Genomic DNA, 17,232 nt, shown 5'->3' with positions numbered 1-17,232 from the left:
GCTAAGCTAGGAGAAACAAAGGGAGTGGGGATGACGATAGGAGTAGACTCTCTAATGACTTCTCTAGATTCCGACTGACTCCGACTCCTCCGACTCGAACTCATCGTCTTCCTCGGTTCTCCTTTGAACATCTCTCCTTCTCCAGTGGTGAGCTTGAAGAGTCTTCCTTGATTGTTGGTCCACTTGATTGATTTTCTCCATCCTTTCTGCTATTTTGTGTTGGTTTCTGTGATTAACGCGGTGGGGTTGAAGCGATCGTCTTGAAGTATCATGGTAATGATCTCATCCTGCGCGGCCCTAACGAATCGATCTTCTCCAAACAATAGGCTAACAGCTTGTTCGTCTAAGCAAGGTGCTTGACGGTTTTTTACGGTAGGAACCGTTTCTGGAGGGATAAAGTAGTAATCGTGAAAGATCTCGATTCCGGCTAGCTTCCTCTCGAGATAATGCCAAGGCTCAGGAAATCCGTGAAAGAGTTCTAGACTTCCTTCTTGAACAAAGTACCCATTTAAAGTAGGGAGATAGGGCCGCATTTGGATTCCTACGTGCTTGCGATTTTGGACTTGGGCAAGCATTTCGAGAACCTCCTCTTTCGTGGGTTTGTACCCTAATCCAAGTGGTATCCTCGTTGAGTTGCCTTCCTTGTATGGTGCGAAGGTATTCTTCCGAATAGGGTTCAAAGGCATTCCAGGGAAGTATCCCTGGGATTTGAGTATGTGGTTGACCACCAAGTTAGAGTAGGGATTATAGTATAAGGGTGCCAACTCACTTTCTATGACACTTAAACTTTGGAAGCCCCCAAGTTCGTATACGGGATCCGCAAGGACTTGATTGTTCGATTGTTTTTCGATTATTGCCTTGATGGGTGACGAAGTGATCGTCACTACTTTGCCATTTAGTGGCATCTTGATCTTTTGATGAAGGGTGGATGTTACCGCTTTAGAAGCGTGAATCCAAGGCCTTCCCAGAAGTATGTTGAATGAAGCTTCAATGTCCACTATTTGGAAGTTAACCTTTCGTTCAATTGGCCCTGTGGCTATGGTTAAGTTAGCAAGTCCTACCACCTTTCGTCGTGTACCGTCATATGCACGCACACCTTGATTGGTAGGGGTCCAATCCGACTCTTTCATGCCTAGCTTGTACGCCGTTTTGAGGGGTATGACGTTGACCGCGGAGCCATCATCCACCAAGGTCATTGGCACATTCTTCTTTAGACAAATGACAGTGATGTATAGAGCAAGGTTGTGACTAGCGCCAAAAGGTGGCAAATCTTCGTCTGAGAAAGTAATAGGATTTCTTAGCTTTGGTGATTCTTGGAAGACCAAGTTGACTACATCTTCAGGGGTGGAGTTATGTGCTACATTTAGCTTGGCCAAAGCTTGCAGTAAAGCTTGGCGATGCGGGAATGAGCTTGCTATTAATTGCCAGACTGAAAGATCAGCCTTCGTTTTCTGTAATTGCTTGAGCAAATGATCAGTGGAGTCATCTTCGTTGTCATTTGCTATGATGATGTTGGTTGGACCATTTTGAGTAGTGCTTTGATATGTACGACCCGAACGAGTTAGGTGGTCCACATCTTGGTCTTCACCATTTTGGACTATTTCTTTGACTAGGGAGTTTTCAATGAGATACTCGTCCTCATCATCGTCGGCCCAAACTCCATTGATTGCAGCTAGTTCCCTCATTCTCATGATATCATCTTCTAGTCGTATGATTTGGTCGACTAGTTTATCAACCACGGTGATTACTTCTTGCATAGTGGCATTTTGAGAGAAAATTAGTGGCACATGTTCTTCGGGTGTTGCGTTGGGATTGCGTAAAGTTGTCACCACGTTTTCTTGCCTATCTACACTCCTTGCCCATGTGATGAAGTCGAAAATGGTAGGGGAGATAGTGGAGTAGAACCCTTCATTCTCGATTGCATGAATTTCATTTTCGATTGGAGAAATGAGGTGTGAGCAATCTAAGGTATATTCATCACTTGTGATCACTAGAACTCCAAGAGGATTCTGAGTGTTATTGGGTTTACCTCCCGGTGGTATTGGAAGTCGACCATCTTCAATCATGTCTTGAAGCACGTTTTTCAATTTGTAGCATTTTTCTGTGTCATGCCCCTTGCCCCTATGGTATTCACAGTACGAATTCTCGTCCCAGAATTTGGACTTCCTTTCGGGTTCGGGAGTAGGTCCAATGGGTTGGAGTTTACCTTGCTTCATTAGCCTTTTTAGGGCGTTGGAGTACGTGTCCCCAAGGTTTGTGAATTTCCTTGGTGGGGTAGTTTTCTTGGATGGCTCGAGAAGGTTAACTTCATCGGTCTTGCTAGTAGAGCCGTATGAACGACTTGTGAACCCTTGATATCCTCGACCTACCGTTTTGGACAAGAGTCCCTTACGGATGTCATCTTCAATCCTTGTCCCTAGTACGGTTAAGTCCTTGAAGGTTTTGATGTTTTGGTATCTCAAATGATTGGCATAGATGGGTTTGAGATTATCCACAAACTTCTCCACAAGAGTAGCCTCATCCGGGCATTCAACTAATTGAGTGCTAGTCTTCCTCCATCTACTTAGGATGTCGGTGAATCCTTCTTTGTCATTTTGGGTAAGAACCTCTAGAGTACGCATGTTAACTTGGATCTCGGCATTATCCGCATATTGTTTAGAGAACTCGATTGCGGCATCTTCCCAAGTAGCGACCTTTTTGTGGTCTAAAGAGTAGAACCATTGCCTCGGGATGGTATCAAGAGATGAAGGAAAGATCCTTAAAAACATCTCGGGTTTGATGCCTTTGATAGACATGTAATCTTTGAAGGCACGGATGTGGTTCAAAGGGTTCTCGTGTCCCTTGAACTTAGGGATATCCGTCATACTAAAGTTAGTTGGCAATTTGGAATTGACGGCCTCATACTTGCGATTGTTCTCCCTATAAATGTCATCACCCTTAAGGTACATCAATTGCTCCTCTAAGTATTGGAGTCTTTTCTCGCCTCAATCATCCCCATGAGAGGATTTTCATCCTTGGATTCGTTGTCAGAGTCACGTAGTACTTCACTTTCATGAGGAGGCAACCTTCCCTCTACGGCATAGATACGGCCCTCGATGAGCTCAAGGCGGTCATAGGTTTGTTCTTGGGTAGCTTGCATTTGGGATAGTGCGGCTAGGATTCGATCATTACCATCTTGAAGTTGGTGGAGATTTGTTTCATCACTTGATCCGGGCATCTTGGAAACTGGATAAGAGATCGGCGGCGAATCAAAACACGATCGACCATTCTAACACACTTGCTAAAAGAAGAAATGTTTTGACTCGTGAAGTGGGTGTGTGCCACTTGTGTTGAGTGAACTTTGAAGAAAGACAAGGTTTTTTTAAAATGTGTGTCCTAGTCAACTGTAGTGTAGTTGTAGGAGTGGACTCGAAGTGAGGTTTTGAAATGGGTTTGTGGCCCGAATTTTGACATGACAAACGGACAGAGTTTTGACCGGATTTTGCGCTAATTAAAAGCCTATTTCGAAATTTTGTCTGGAAAAAAGGGTTTTGATTTTTGAAAAAAAACGTTATGGTTTCGTTTAGAAACGGTGATCACGTAAGGTATACACATTTATACAAGCATTATAACGGGATGCTGAGTGCATTTAAAAGGGTTTTGGTTTAAAGGGTGGGTTGCCATACCGAACCATCAAACCCGAAGTCTGTGGAGAGGCTCGTACCAAACAAGAGTAAGGCCGATTCCTAGTCCATTTCCTCAAGTAGTGAAGGCCCTTGATACAAACAAGAGTAAGCATCATGGTATGGATGACGTCAATCGCTATCCATCCTTAGGCCCAAATAAGAATTAGGACCGTTTAGACGGGACGATTGGTCGAATGGGTTGGGTTGGGCCTAGGAAGGCCGAATAAAACGGTCTAGGAAGACCGAGTTATGAAAACCGACAATTGTTTTGTACAAACTATTCTCTAACCTTGTTCAAGTTTCACCCTTGCTACACGTAAGTGTATTATCCCAATGAGTCGCCAAACGTGGGACAGACGGGCCGCCCACGGGGGCGCTTGGGTTGGAAAAGAGGAACAAGCGTTTGCATTTTTGTATGGAGTCGCCACCAATTTTTATGGGAAATTGGAACCGTTCGAATACCTCGTGTCATGTCAAGACACAAAGTAGAGACATGAACACTAAGCAATCGTTACCCTTAGCATTCTATGTCTAGAATGACTCTCGTGGATGCCAATGAACACGGGTGTTCACAGATATCTGGAGTAAGGGGTGAGGGTACGTATTAGGAAGCTCTTTTGATCGAACACCTAATCCCGCCCGCCTCGATAGCGGCCTCTACTAATGATTAGGGAAGTTATTCATACTTGATATATCGTCGGCTATATGCATGCAATGCAACATCCAAGTTTTAATCCTAGCATGTGAGAATTATACTAAGTCGGTGGACACGTAATTAGCAAACAATTGGGTCAAAGTAGGATTTAATGTTCAATTACATGTGAAAACATACAAGCAATAAAAGAAATACAATAATTATGAATTACAATAATGAAAATTACAATAATTAAAATGGATTAGGCGATTTATGTCGAAAATACCTTTAAAACGGATAATTTGAGAAAAAAAAATAAAAGAATAAATTAACGAACACAACAGAAGGTGATAATACGGATAATAGTTGATTATACGTAAGCTAATTAAACTAGGTCAAGGCAGAAACGGAGTTCAGGGACAGAACTCAGCCAGGAACAGGCGCAGCAGAGCTGCGTCTTTTGGAATAGGCGCAGCAGACGCCGCGTCTTTCCTTGGCTCGGTCTACGTCGTGAAGCCGTGATTGCAAGCCGTTAATGTTAATTGGTGAATTTAATGATCGATTGATGAAGGATTAACAAACAAACGAAACAAAAAGAAAGAAACTTGACAAATAACGAGAGACGAACGAAGAAGAAAGGAAGCGAGAATCGCGGCCCTCACGAAGAGGCGCGGCGAGAATCTGCTCTCCTTCAAGAAGCGCAGGCGATTCTTTGCGTCCTTTCTCGACGGTTATCTACTGGAAATCCGTAAAAAGAGGTTTTAAAGCATGGTTTTAGAAATCGGTTTTAATGGTATTTTCGACATAAACCTTACAATTGATGATGATACAATAAATAAAATACAATAAATAAAAGAAGGATTACACCCTCAGACTTACATGTTGACGAAACGAGAAGGACTAAGATATCGATTAGTGATGCTCGACGCGAATGCAAAGAAAGTGCCCTCGTAAGAGGAAAACGATTAAGTAATTAAGTTGATTTATGTGTAGTTGGTCAAATTGGTCGGTCATGCAACGGGGAGGCTGGTACTCAGAAGGATCCGAGCTTACGTGGTCGAATGTTCAAGCACGTAGACGCCAAGAAGTAAGAACAAAGTCTAGAATGCAAAGGGAGAAGAGAAGGGCGGACACTCGCGTGAGAAATATGAGGAGCGAAGGCTCCTATTTATACTAATCACGTGAAGGAATTAGGGTTTCGGAGACTCTTTGGAAGTGAATCTCGGAAAGATATGAAAAAGATACGAGAAACATGCGAGAAAAAGGCACAGGAAGAGGCGCGCGCGACCACGCGTCTCTTGGAAGAGGCGCAAAGACTTTTCTTTGCGTCTATTCCCAAGGGGTTTCCTCCTGCAGAAGAAAGATTTCCGTGTTTGAGTTATGGTAGGACGGAAATAATTCGGTTTTCCTTAATATCTTATGTGAATATTACGGGAAATTGTTTACTAAAAGATAAAATTTATGAAATATGGAATAGAAATATCCGGAACATTCCAAACATTCGACTCGGGATTTAACGGTTAACGAGAAAATGGAGACGGTTTTAGGCCGGACTCAAATGTACTCTAATTATCACAAAAACGACCGTCATCGGAGGTAGATGACAACTAAGAGGTAGACATTAATATTTGAGCAACCACTTGACGATAATCTTACGAATTGTCACAAATCGTTCCGCGTATCAAACATGCGGCCAATCATCACCGGGTGGTTTGCGAGAGGTGCAGAAATGAGGTATCTACACCATGCTATTGTAAGGTTAACAGTTACACCACACCACTACCTCATGTCATTTCTTTCATGCTTCTGACTGCCAATATCTTAATTTTCGGTTTACCTGGTACACTCTTGTCCTCTTTAGTACATTTTTGTTTTTCATTTTGTTTTTTTATAGGTACTTTATTTGTCCCTCATGCTTTTCACTATTGCTTGTTTTAAAGATATATTAAAAGTAAAGTACTACAAGGTTGGGACTAATGAAAATGAAATGACAACTCTACAATGCTTTTTAAAATGGATTACCTAGTCAAACCTAGGCTACTTTAGTATAGTCCTTTATGCATCAATTTACTTAAGTTGCTGTAAATAATTTTCGGGGTTGGCAAATTTTTCCCTGACTAATCTCTAATCTATTTGGTTGCACTTGTACAGTTACTTACTTTTAGCTTTTTTTTTTCAAGATGATCTATTGATCCGAATACCATTTTTTTGTGAGTGTTGGCTCATTTATTTAATTCCTTAATGAGGAATGGTTTGAAGGAAATGCACAAGAATATCTGTGTGCAGTTCTTAAACCATTAAAGTAACAACACTTCCTTTGTGAGCCTTATATGCATGTAACTGCAATGCTTTATAATAAGTTTGCTATATGGTTGGTCCCTTTATCTGGCAATATAGCCGTAGTTAATAGATGCTTGTTTTGTCCCTTGATCAACAGTTGTTGGATTATGAAGCACCTTCAATTCCTGAGCAGATCTAGCGCGTGATAAAGCCACATATAACTGGCCATGTGAAAAACAAGGTTTGGGTAGATATACTCCAGCGCGCTGCAATGTCTTAACCTATTCATTGGGCACTAATCTGGTATGCTAACAAACTGTTTGCATTCATAGGAAATCTAGTGTGGAATGTACATCAATCAGTAAACTGTGTTGCTTAATCTCAGAATTAAATGTTAATTGGGTTAACGTAGAGAAATACTTAAACATTAAATAGGTTGCAAGTTTACTTGGTTGGGCTTCGCACACATTCATAATTAAATAGGTGAAACTACTATTGGTAATGCAATAAATTTTAAACACAGACTCCGGCTATCCAGCATAAAAAAAAGTTGCATGACTTTTCTTACATAAATCACTTGTACTTTATTGAGATGCCTATTTGTACAAAGCAACCAAGGACAGTTTTCGAATATAGTTTAGAGAACTGTTCTTGTGTGATTTGCATTTACACCAAAATCACTTAAGCACAAAAAAAGTTCCTCAAAAGTCATGACTGTCAGCAGCCGGCCAATAGCGGTTTCTAAAACCGTTTCAAATATAGCCATCAACTGAATAGGTGCACGCCATGGTTATTTCCTGTGATATGAAAAGACTAATAGCATTAGATTTGGATTTTGGAAAGCGTATTAATGATTGATATATGAGTCATCATTTCCTTAAATTAAATGCACTGGTCTATGTCAATCACCTGGCAAGGTCATCTAATCTCGGCCCTCTACAACACTTCAAAGGACACCACATTCTTTACTAAATTGTCTATTGTATCAACATCTGTTGGATTATGAAGCACCTTCAATTCCTGAGCAGATCTAGCGCGTGATAAAGCCACATATAACTGGCCATGTGAAAAACAAGGTTTGGGTAGATATACTCCAGCGCGCTGCAATGTCTGACCCTGAGCCTTGTTTATTGTCATTGCAAAACTCAATTTGATAGGAAACTATTTTCTTTGGAAATTAATTGGAAGATTTGAGCTTTTAGAGGGCTTAAGGGTTATCCTTGAAAGGAACACCCTCTCCCCTGTGTAAAAACCAGTAGAAATTTCGCACTCGATCATATTTGGGAAAAAACGCTTGCAAATTAATTGTGTGCTATTACAGAGTCCTACTACAGGATCCAAGTTCCTTAATAATATCACTAGAGAATTTTCCTTCACAACCAGTTCACGAGGAGTCATTCCGGGAGGACAGAGTGAGTTTAGAAACTTAGCAGGATATACATTTGAATTGTCATCAATCACGCTGTCGAAGCTCTTGTAAATATGACTCTGCCCTAGGAATCGATCTATCAACATACGATTGATAGAGTCCACATCATTATTTCTTGGCGTTAATATGGCCCTTTCAGTAAATATGACTGTACTGAATTTGGGTTCTTGAATTTCTGGGAATACAACATCAATCAGTAGCTGTTCTGGTTGTTTATCTCCATCTGGTGTTAGCGTCAAATTATCAGGTAGTTTGATTAGTCCATTTTCAGTGGTTTGTAGTTCTCCATTACCTAGCTTCAGCAATAATTGAGAATTCAGGATCAGCCTCTTGCTGTGTACGGCGTGGAAGAACTGGAAGCACGTGCCGAAAATCACCACCAAAAACAATAAGCTTCCCCCCAAATGGTTCATCACTACTGAAAACATCTTTAAATAACATATCTACTCCTTCAATATTCTGATTTTTAGCCATTGATGCTTCATCCCAGATTATCAATGTTGCTTCCCTTAGCAAGCATGCTAAACCGCTCTGTTTAGACACGTCACAAGTCAATGCTTCATGAGTATCTAGAGGTATTTGAAATCTTGAATGAGTTGTCCTGCCACATGGCATGTTTGAAGCTGCTATCCCAGAACTTGTTGTTGGAAAGCATATCTTTCTCATTGATTGCACCTTTGCATATAAGGCTCCATATAAAAAAGTCTTCCCTGTTTCGCCTGGTCTGTCTATGAAAAAGGCACCTGGTTTGCCAGATTTAACGTGATGCATTAAAGCCTTATATGCAGCGCGCTGTTTTACATTGAGCTCTTTCCTGGAAGCTAATTGCAAGAGAGGTATTGGAGCGTTAAGTGCATCAATGATATCTCGCGTGCTTCGCATTGCTATTTCCTGGGTTATATGTAAATGTTCCAAATTGAAATGTTCAAAACTCTTTCCCATCCCTTCTAAAAATTGCTCAACTTTTCCGGCCGTTAACTGTAATATTTTAGCAGCGTCACCTGGGAATTGCTTTGCAAAATCCTCTGAAAGGGCCTGGTAATATTGTTCCCAAAATTCGGCTGGGTTGTTGGGGCAGCTGAAAATTAGTATCTTTGCAAAAAGGCGGCGTAGGGCATTAGGCATCTCCACACTCACAGCCTCGTCCATGCACTTTTTACCTGCATTTTCTAGCTCAAGTACCCCTCTTTTTAATGCAGCTTCCTAATACGATGCACAACAAACACCGTTGACTATCTTCAGATCTTCAAATGATTTAGGACCCTTACAAGCGCAAGTAACAATCTTAGGTAGTAGCGTTCACCCTCTCCAGGTGAGGCATGCGCCACCCTACCAATGACTATACCACAGTCCCTTGTCTTCCAGGTTTTTTTCTTTTCAACCAACACAAAATGCTCTGGGAACTCACTATACAGATAGCATTCCCCTTTAGGTAATCTTGCATTAGTGCTAAAAAATTCAGTTAGCATTGTCTTGGTTATGTGCTCGTCTGCTGCTACCGTTGCTAGATCTTCATTTTATGCAAACCTGATCAACTGATTATTTGGAGTATGGACTGGCAAAGGTTGTACGGGTGGGTATATGTCAAAAAGGTTGAATCTAAAGATTCTCCAAGTAGCTTCTGGCGGTGAAACCCATCTACCAGACTGGTATTTGTGTATCTCATCAACCAACGGAGCAACCTCCCCAGTTTCAACGTTGAATAAGACCCAATCATGACCTATATATACATATTTATATAAATACTTGACTGCGTTAATAGTTGAACAAAATTCAAAATTCAAGTGGCAGTCAAACATGGCCAACAGATAAGGGTTGTCAGGAATAACTGATCTATTATCCAATTCAGCTTTCATCACTAAAATTGTTTCACCGGTGTCTCGGCGCCTATATAATGGATAAGAGTTTGTTCCATTTGTAGTGAAGCAACGAAATTTTTTCGAGTAAGCTTTACTGCATTCTCTTTTCCCATTTTTGGTTTGCATACAGGCGCATTTTGGGAAAGCATCACCACATGGACCGTATATCATATGTCCTATTACAGCTGCCCTCAAATGAGGATTCTCAGTTGAGGTTATTTCTGCGGATACATATTTATCGAACTTTTCTGGTGACGTGATTTTATAACCTGGTTTAATAATTATCAGGAATGTGCATGAGGGAGACCACGTTTCTGGAACTCCACAACATTAATCATAGCTGCAACCTCGCCAAATATTTTTTTTTCCCCTAATTTGTTTTCTTAGCAATGTCAACTTAGCATGGAAGATGTGAGCAACAAGATTTGGCCTATTCTGTGCTTGCTCACCAGGTGCCAATTCCCCCTTGATTTAAGGCCAATTTGGATTACATGTTATGGTTATGAATAGATCTGGCTTTCCATATTTCTGGACGAGGGCCATTGCATTTAAATACCGTCTTCTCATATCCCTAGGCTCCCCTAGGAATGATGGTGGCAGCACTATTCTTTTACCGACATTACACGCGCTGTTTTTGCTAAGCTCCAGCGTATCAAGGATTCCTTGATACAGATCTGCCCGAATGGCATCCTGGTTTAAGCGTAGAAAATCCAGTCTTATATTTTCAATTTTGACGTACATGTCCACAATGAATTGTTGAAACAGCCTACCTCTTCTAATCAGTATGTTGCCAGGCCTGATTTGGAATTTGTACGCATAGTATTCTCTACATGATATGCGTTTGTCAGCTCTTGTCCGCCTTCTAGCCGCATCTACAAGGGTTTAAAGAAATCCTAAATATTGATAGCACATGTCTGTAACTCATCAAATACGGTAACAGTAATAAATGAAAACTTACTTGACACTTCTACTTGTATGAGATATTCAAGTTCATCATTCAAGACTTTAGATACCGGGAATGAACAAGGAGCTTCACTATCAAAGTTTGGACTTGACTGTTTCTTTAATCCCTTATGCCACCCACAATCTCCCTTAGGCAACGGCAGAGGATACTGTAATGGGTCGTAGCACCCATAATAATGCCTAATGTTATGTGTGTGTGCACCCTTTCCGTATGCAATGATATAAGGACTTGCATTTCCTTGCATAGCTGTATTTTCTGGCCAAACAACAGGAACTTCATCAGATGTAGGTGCATTAAACACGCTGGTCATGACCTGGGTCAGTGGTAAGCACTATCCTTGTATCCTGAATGACCTCTATCTCCTTCAAAGATCTAAAAAATTTGCCATATGGATTATCATCCATCAGGCCCATAAGAAGGGTAATTATTGGTTCATTCAAATTAGGGAACAACCCCATCCGATTTTCCTTTTCATGCTGACCATCATAGAGGTATAACTGTAGATATCTAGGAATACTATCCATGGGGATTAGATCTGGCAAATTATGATAAACCTGTCCGGGTTGTCCCCTTGCAAGTCTTTGAATCGAAAGTACCTCCCAAAGAGCTGAAAGCAAAGAGGTTATTATACAACCATGAAAATTTCTGAAAATGCAAGGATTCTTCATCTCTAGAAGTATAAAGACGTATCAGTTCTTCTGGATATTCATTAAACACCAGTGTGATATCACCATTGCAACAACACATACCCTTTGCTTCATATTCAAATTTCTTTGCTCCACACTCTGCACAATAGGTTGGTTCTTTCAATTTACTTGGCTCTGATGGCACCGGTTCCCCCCCAATGCAGCTGGAATTTCTATTCAATAGCAAAAGTCAGTTGCTCTGCACAACGACTGATTAAATATCTCTAATATTATTCATACTAAGTAAGGTATGATACAGTGTTCAATATCAGTTTTTGGTGTTTATTAAGGAACATTACTTTTTCTTCTCTGGCGTTTCCGTTCAGTGCCTAATTCTGTGTTCTCTCCAGTTTGTTGTATAGTTGGCTTATTTCTTCGAGAGCTATAAGGTTGGCTTGTCCCTGAGCCCTCATCTTGCAAAGCATTACCTGTATTCAAGAAACAAAAGCAACCCGTGTTGTTTAATAGCATTCCTTATATTTTTAACGGTAATTATATTATATATTTTAATAACATATTGAAATAGGTCAAGTTGTAGATGTTTATGATTTTTACTTCTGTTTTGCTGTCGGCGTCGTTTCCCTGCATGACCAGGCTCTATAGGTGGTTTTTCTGCTGGTGTAATCTTCCTAGATTTATATGGTTGCGTAGCCGCCTGTTGCTGTTTGTCTGATGCATTGGCTATCTTTTGTTTCCCAGTTAATCGCCGCCTTTTAACGGTTGCATTAGGCACATCTGTGTTCACATTGTCTGAAACGTGTAACAATCATCAGTTAAACCTGGCCTGTAAAATGAAAGCCTCGCCAGTGTTTGGTATACAAGTATAGCTTACATTGATAATGTTTTTCTGATAGATCTTGTGCATATTGATTTGCTTCTTAAGTTTGCAACTATATTTGTATCATACATGATTTCGTCTTAATTTTGACATCCTGCATCACGGTGTGGAAAAATGTTGACACAAACCAAATAATACTATGTTCTAAAATCCATGGCCTTTAGATTATAGCAAGCTGTCAGTCGAAAAAGGTAGACCAGTATAGGTGACTCTTTCACAAGTTTGCTAATAAGTAATGTATCAAACCTAAACGTCGATACAGGACATGAAAGTCATAGCATACTTCCTATGCATAAAAGCTATATTTGCCAACTATAATATGCAAATAATTCTGACATAATATCTCCTTCATAAGCTGCAATTCAAAAAAAATTCATTCATCAAAGCATCATCCACCATTAAATATTAAAAGGCCTTTGCTCACCTATACTTTCAGAAGCATCCAACAGCATGTTGTGTTGATGCTATCTACGGCTATTCTTTTATCTGAAGGTTTTTGCCGGCATATAATCAACTAATCCTGCATAACCCACTACATACAGCATTTGAAAGAGTAGCAGCCATCAACAACATATTCTTACAACGACCACCGATACAATTTGTTAACAGTAACCATTTTTTTATAAGGAATTCAGTGGCCCTAATCTGCCCCGGTCTTTGAGCAGGTATCATAGAGCTCAAGAGGCAACATGCCACACCACAATGCGGCTTAATTTCGTCTGTTTCTGTTTCAAATTGCTAGCTAAGTAGTTGGGATCACACTGTACTATTGCATGATCAGATTTCATAGTGAATCTGCAGTTTCTGCCTTTCTTAAACAAAATCAAAATAAATCATTTTAAACTCAGATCTAAACTGGTTATTTCTGAACTTAAACCCAAACTTTTAAAAGTATATCGAAACATTTAACAGATAAAATGAATACACAGCTAAACACATAAACCGAAATTTAGAAACCACAAGCTCACGTTCATTTTTTAAGAGCACGGTACTAAGCTAATTAGCAACCCCAATCCATCTTGCACATATTTTAACAGCAACTGATTTACCTCTCTCCAAAACACCATTTACACTGCACAACCTTAACGGAGTCAGCGTATGTAGGTCCTTTTTTTAAAACCGGCTGTAACCGACGCCTGCCCTGGCTATTTTTAAGAGCCACAACGGCACTGAAACAAATCAAGTTACCAAAGCAAAAACATAGCCAGGTTAAACAGTTACATCTCAGATCCCTACCTAAATTATACACAGAGAACATTTCAAGCGTTAATCATATGAAGCATGGTTGGCCAATAATATTTCGCTTGATTAATTACATTACAGAGCAACAGTTCTGCTAGTTTTCACCTAAACTCCCTACAGCACTACACAAAAGGTTACTCTCAACTATTGTGTAACGTGCTCTCTCGTTATTGTCATGGCCACAAAAGACTCAAGCGTGCCCTCCATAAGGCTTATTATCTTACATACATAACTGGTTTGCATTATACAGCAACCATACAACTATTATACAAGTTCCAACTAATGCCTTGCCAGTTCCTCAGGCATATTGGTAGTTTCCCTGGACAGTGGTGCAGTAGATGCTGGTGTGTTAAGGGGCCCATTCGCCAAAGTTGGTCATATTATACTATTCCTAGCTTTTTTGGGTGGGGAGGCAAGGATAAGCCGGTCCGAATACCATATGTTGGGCCTTCAGGGGTGTGGTACCCATATGCTATAAAAACAGGAATTGATTCCAAATCAGATGGCAAGCAAATGTGCCGCTCCCTAGACAACAAGTATCTCCGCCTCTGAAACCCACACTGAATCTGCGAATACTTCATCCTGTTGAAGTTAACATCTTTCCCAGCGAACCCATAAAGGGTCTGAAAGTACTGGATAGCTTTCTTGGGCAAGCTCTGTTTTGCCTTGTCGACAGTGTCGCAGCCATCTCCAATAAAGAATCTTTCTTTGAATGCGTGGTCCGGCCAGGTTATTGTGAAACAACAAACATAGAGACCACCTGACTACATTATGAAATAAACTTTATCAGCAGTCCCTTGGTATGCTACTACAACCTTCAGCCAAATTTCCCAGAGATCCATGGTGATTCTCTTAGGCAGGGTAGTTGGAACAGTGACTCGGATTTTTTTTATTAGCCCGGGTTTCCATCAGATGCTTGCTGCTCCACCGATTCTAGCGCCTCACGCTTTTCCTTAAAGAATTGACAGCAAGCCTTATACTTGTTCCTCATCTCTAGATTGACATCTTCTATGATCACTTGCTTTTTCTGAACCAGGTAATCCACATCCTGTTCAGCAGCCTGTTCCTCAGATTAAGCAAGGGTCCTCCCTTTTTCCCCTGTAAAGAAACATGCAGCATGCCCAGTACCTCTTATAAGGAACAAATTAGCCATGTCCATTGCTAAATTGGCTTGGCTGTATATCGGTTCTGGCCAATTAAGTGCCCTTGTTATTTCAGACAACAGACAACGGAATGAAATCCTGAACTCCTTTTTATCCCCGTCCATTCGAAACCTGACCTGTAAACTGCACAAATTAAAGGGCGGCCCAGAAGTAACCGTTTGGTTGTTCCACAAACATCTAGTTCATGAAACGACCTCCTATCTCAAATTACCGAGCAACTCTAGTACTGATCTAAAGACATATGACCTCGTAAATAAACTATGTTTAAGATGACAACAACGCACATCCAGGCCATTCCGTCTAGGAACCAAGCCCTACCAAACCAGGTAGAAATCGTAATGCCTTGTTAACAAGCTATGTTGTCTACGATTGCGCTAACATACACCACCCTACTCTCACTCAAACAACCACACCATACTATACCTCTAAAAGGGGGTACTTTATTCCAAAAAGCCTCGCAAACCGGTGACTTTATATTTGGTGTACAGTCGCAATTTAACCACCAACTAACTACAGCAACATGGTTTAACAACCAAATTAGCAGCCACGGAACCAAGACCAGAAACAGAACAGCTACAATTCTTAAAACAATAAACATCCTAAAATCAGGTTTCACTAAATATCTCGTTAGCGACATACACCTCACAATACAGCAGTTATATCTAGCATCCGCCAACCCTGCACAATCACCTAGTTCAACTATAAATTTAAGCTCTAATAACCAAGATCACAACCCCAAAAACTCAAAACCAGGCAATGTTTCATTTGGTCCACAATTGCATCAATCCTCTAAGGAGAAATTTTAAAAACAACCATTCAACATGCAAGGCGCTGTTTCCTCAGGCCAGAGGACCGTAAATCCCAGGTTAAAATATCAAGCCACGTACTTCAATCCACAACTAAATTAACCACGAAATTTTAAACTAACCAAATATAATCCCTAGGTTAACAAACCACAAACACCAATGCACGACCATACTATAACACCAACGCAATATTGCATATATACAATGTAACACTAAATTATCTTAACTTCTAAATAGAGTAAACAAAATACAGTATGATCCACATTGTCTCCTAACAATCAGAAAGCAAGCCAACATAACTCCCCAACGCAAAAATACAAATCACAACGAATAATGCACAATAGTGTTTTTAAAATCTTAAGACATTCGTTTTTGTACCTCTGAACTCAACTGATTCCGCTGCTATTCCAATTATTTACCTGGCATAAACAGAGCACAAATTAGCAATCTAACCAAAGTCATGAAAATTTAGAGGTTTTAGTTTCAGCCAAATTTTAACCTCAAGCTTGTTCAGGTACCACCCTATTTTTTCTTATGTCCTAGTAGCCATATATAGAGATAGTGAGGCAACTTTACCCCTTGCCAGTTACTGTTCAAGGAGTGTCCACTGGCATCACCATGCCTTACTTCCCTTACTTAACTCACATGCTTTGGAGCAAACCTCCATCAAGGGTCACTTCACCTTACATTATTTGCTCTACTATTAGTATAAGATACAACCTAACCCAAACCCCACCCTAATCAACCATAACAATCACACAAATAATTGGTATATAATAATAATCAAGTACAATCCTAGAAGTTCGGTCCATCTCAACCCAAATCTTTATGCTATTTCTAATCAGCCACTAAGCTAAACATGTTACCCCCCTAAACTACGCAGTAAGCCATACTTCCTACCATCGGTCCTTACCTTTGACCAGCAACTCTAAACTACCTCAACAACACCTATATTTTAGCACTTCTGTAACTGTCAATACAGCACCCAATGTTGAGGTATAATCATTTATTTGGTCCCATAAGCCCATACTCAACTCTCTAATTTACTAATTGTAAATCCGCATTCGTAAATAATCCGTAAAATGCAACTCTTATGTGTTAGACGTAAACTTAATCATAGTTATATTACAACACCCAACATGTCTCTAAACCACAGAACAGGCCAATGACTCATCAATAGTTAAACACAAATTACAAGCCACCCAAGCAAGCATAGAGTAAACTTAGTTACAACCACAACATTCCCAACTATTCTACGTAATTCTAAACTCAGATTTAACCCCAAAACCCGTCTAAGAACCGCATAACGACACACCAATGACTCATCCATAGCTAAACATATACAAATTAGAAGCCACCCACGCAAACATGGATTGGAGTTAATTACAAACACAACATTCCCAACTATAATACCTAATTCTAAACTCAGCTCTAACCCATGGTAGCTCAAAAACAGCATCCATCCCAGGCCTAATCGCTTAATCACATTGATTAATCTTACACCTTTAAAAATTTTACTCATTATAAATCACCAATATCATTGCGACATAGACAACAAATCATAAATGAAACACTTCCTTTTTGAACATCGCTGTAATTGACTTAATTCACCCCTTAAATTTTTCAACATCACTGTTATTGACTGAATTCACGCCTTCAATTAAAT

The sequence above is a fragment of the Silene latifolia genome, chromosome X (assembly GCF_048544455.1).
Source record: "Silene latifolia isolate original U9 population chromosome X, ASM4854445v1, whole genome shotgun sequence".
Lineage (NCBI taxonomy): Eukaryota > Viridiplantae > Streptophyta > Magnoliopsida > Caryophyllales > Caryophyllaceae > Silene > Silene latifolia.
This window is presented reverse-complemented; position numbering follows the sequence as displayed.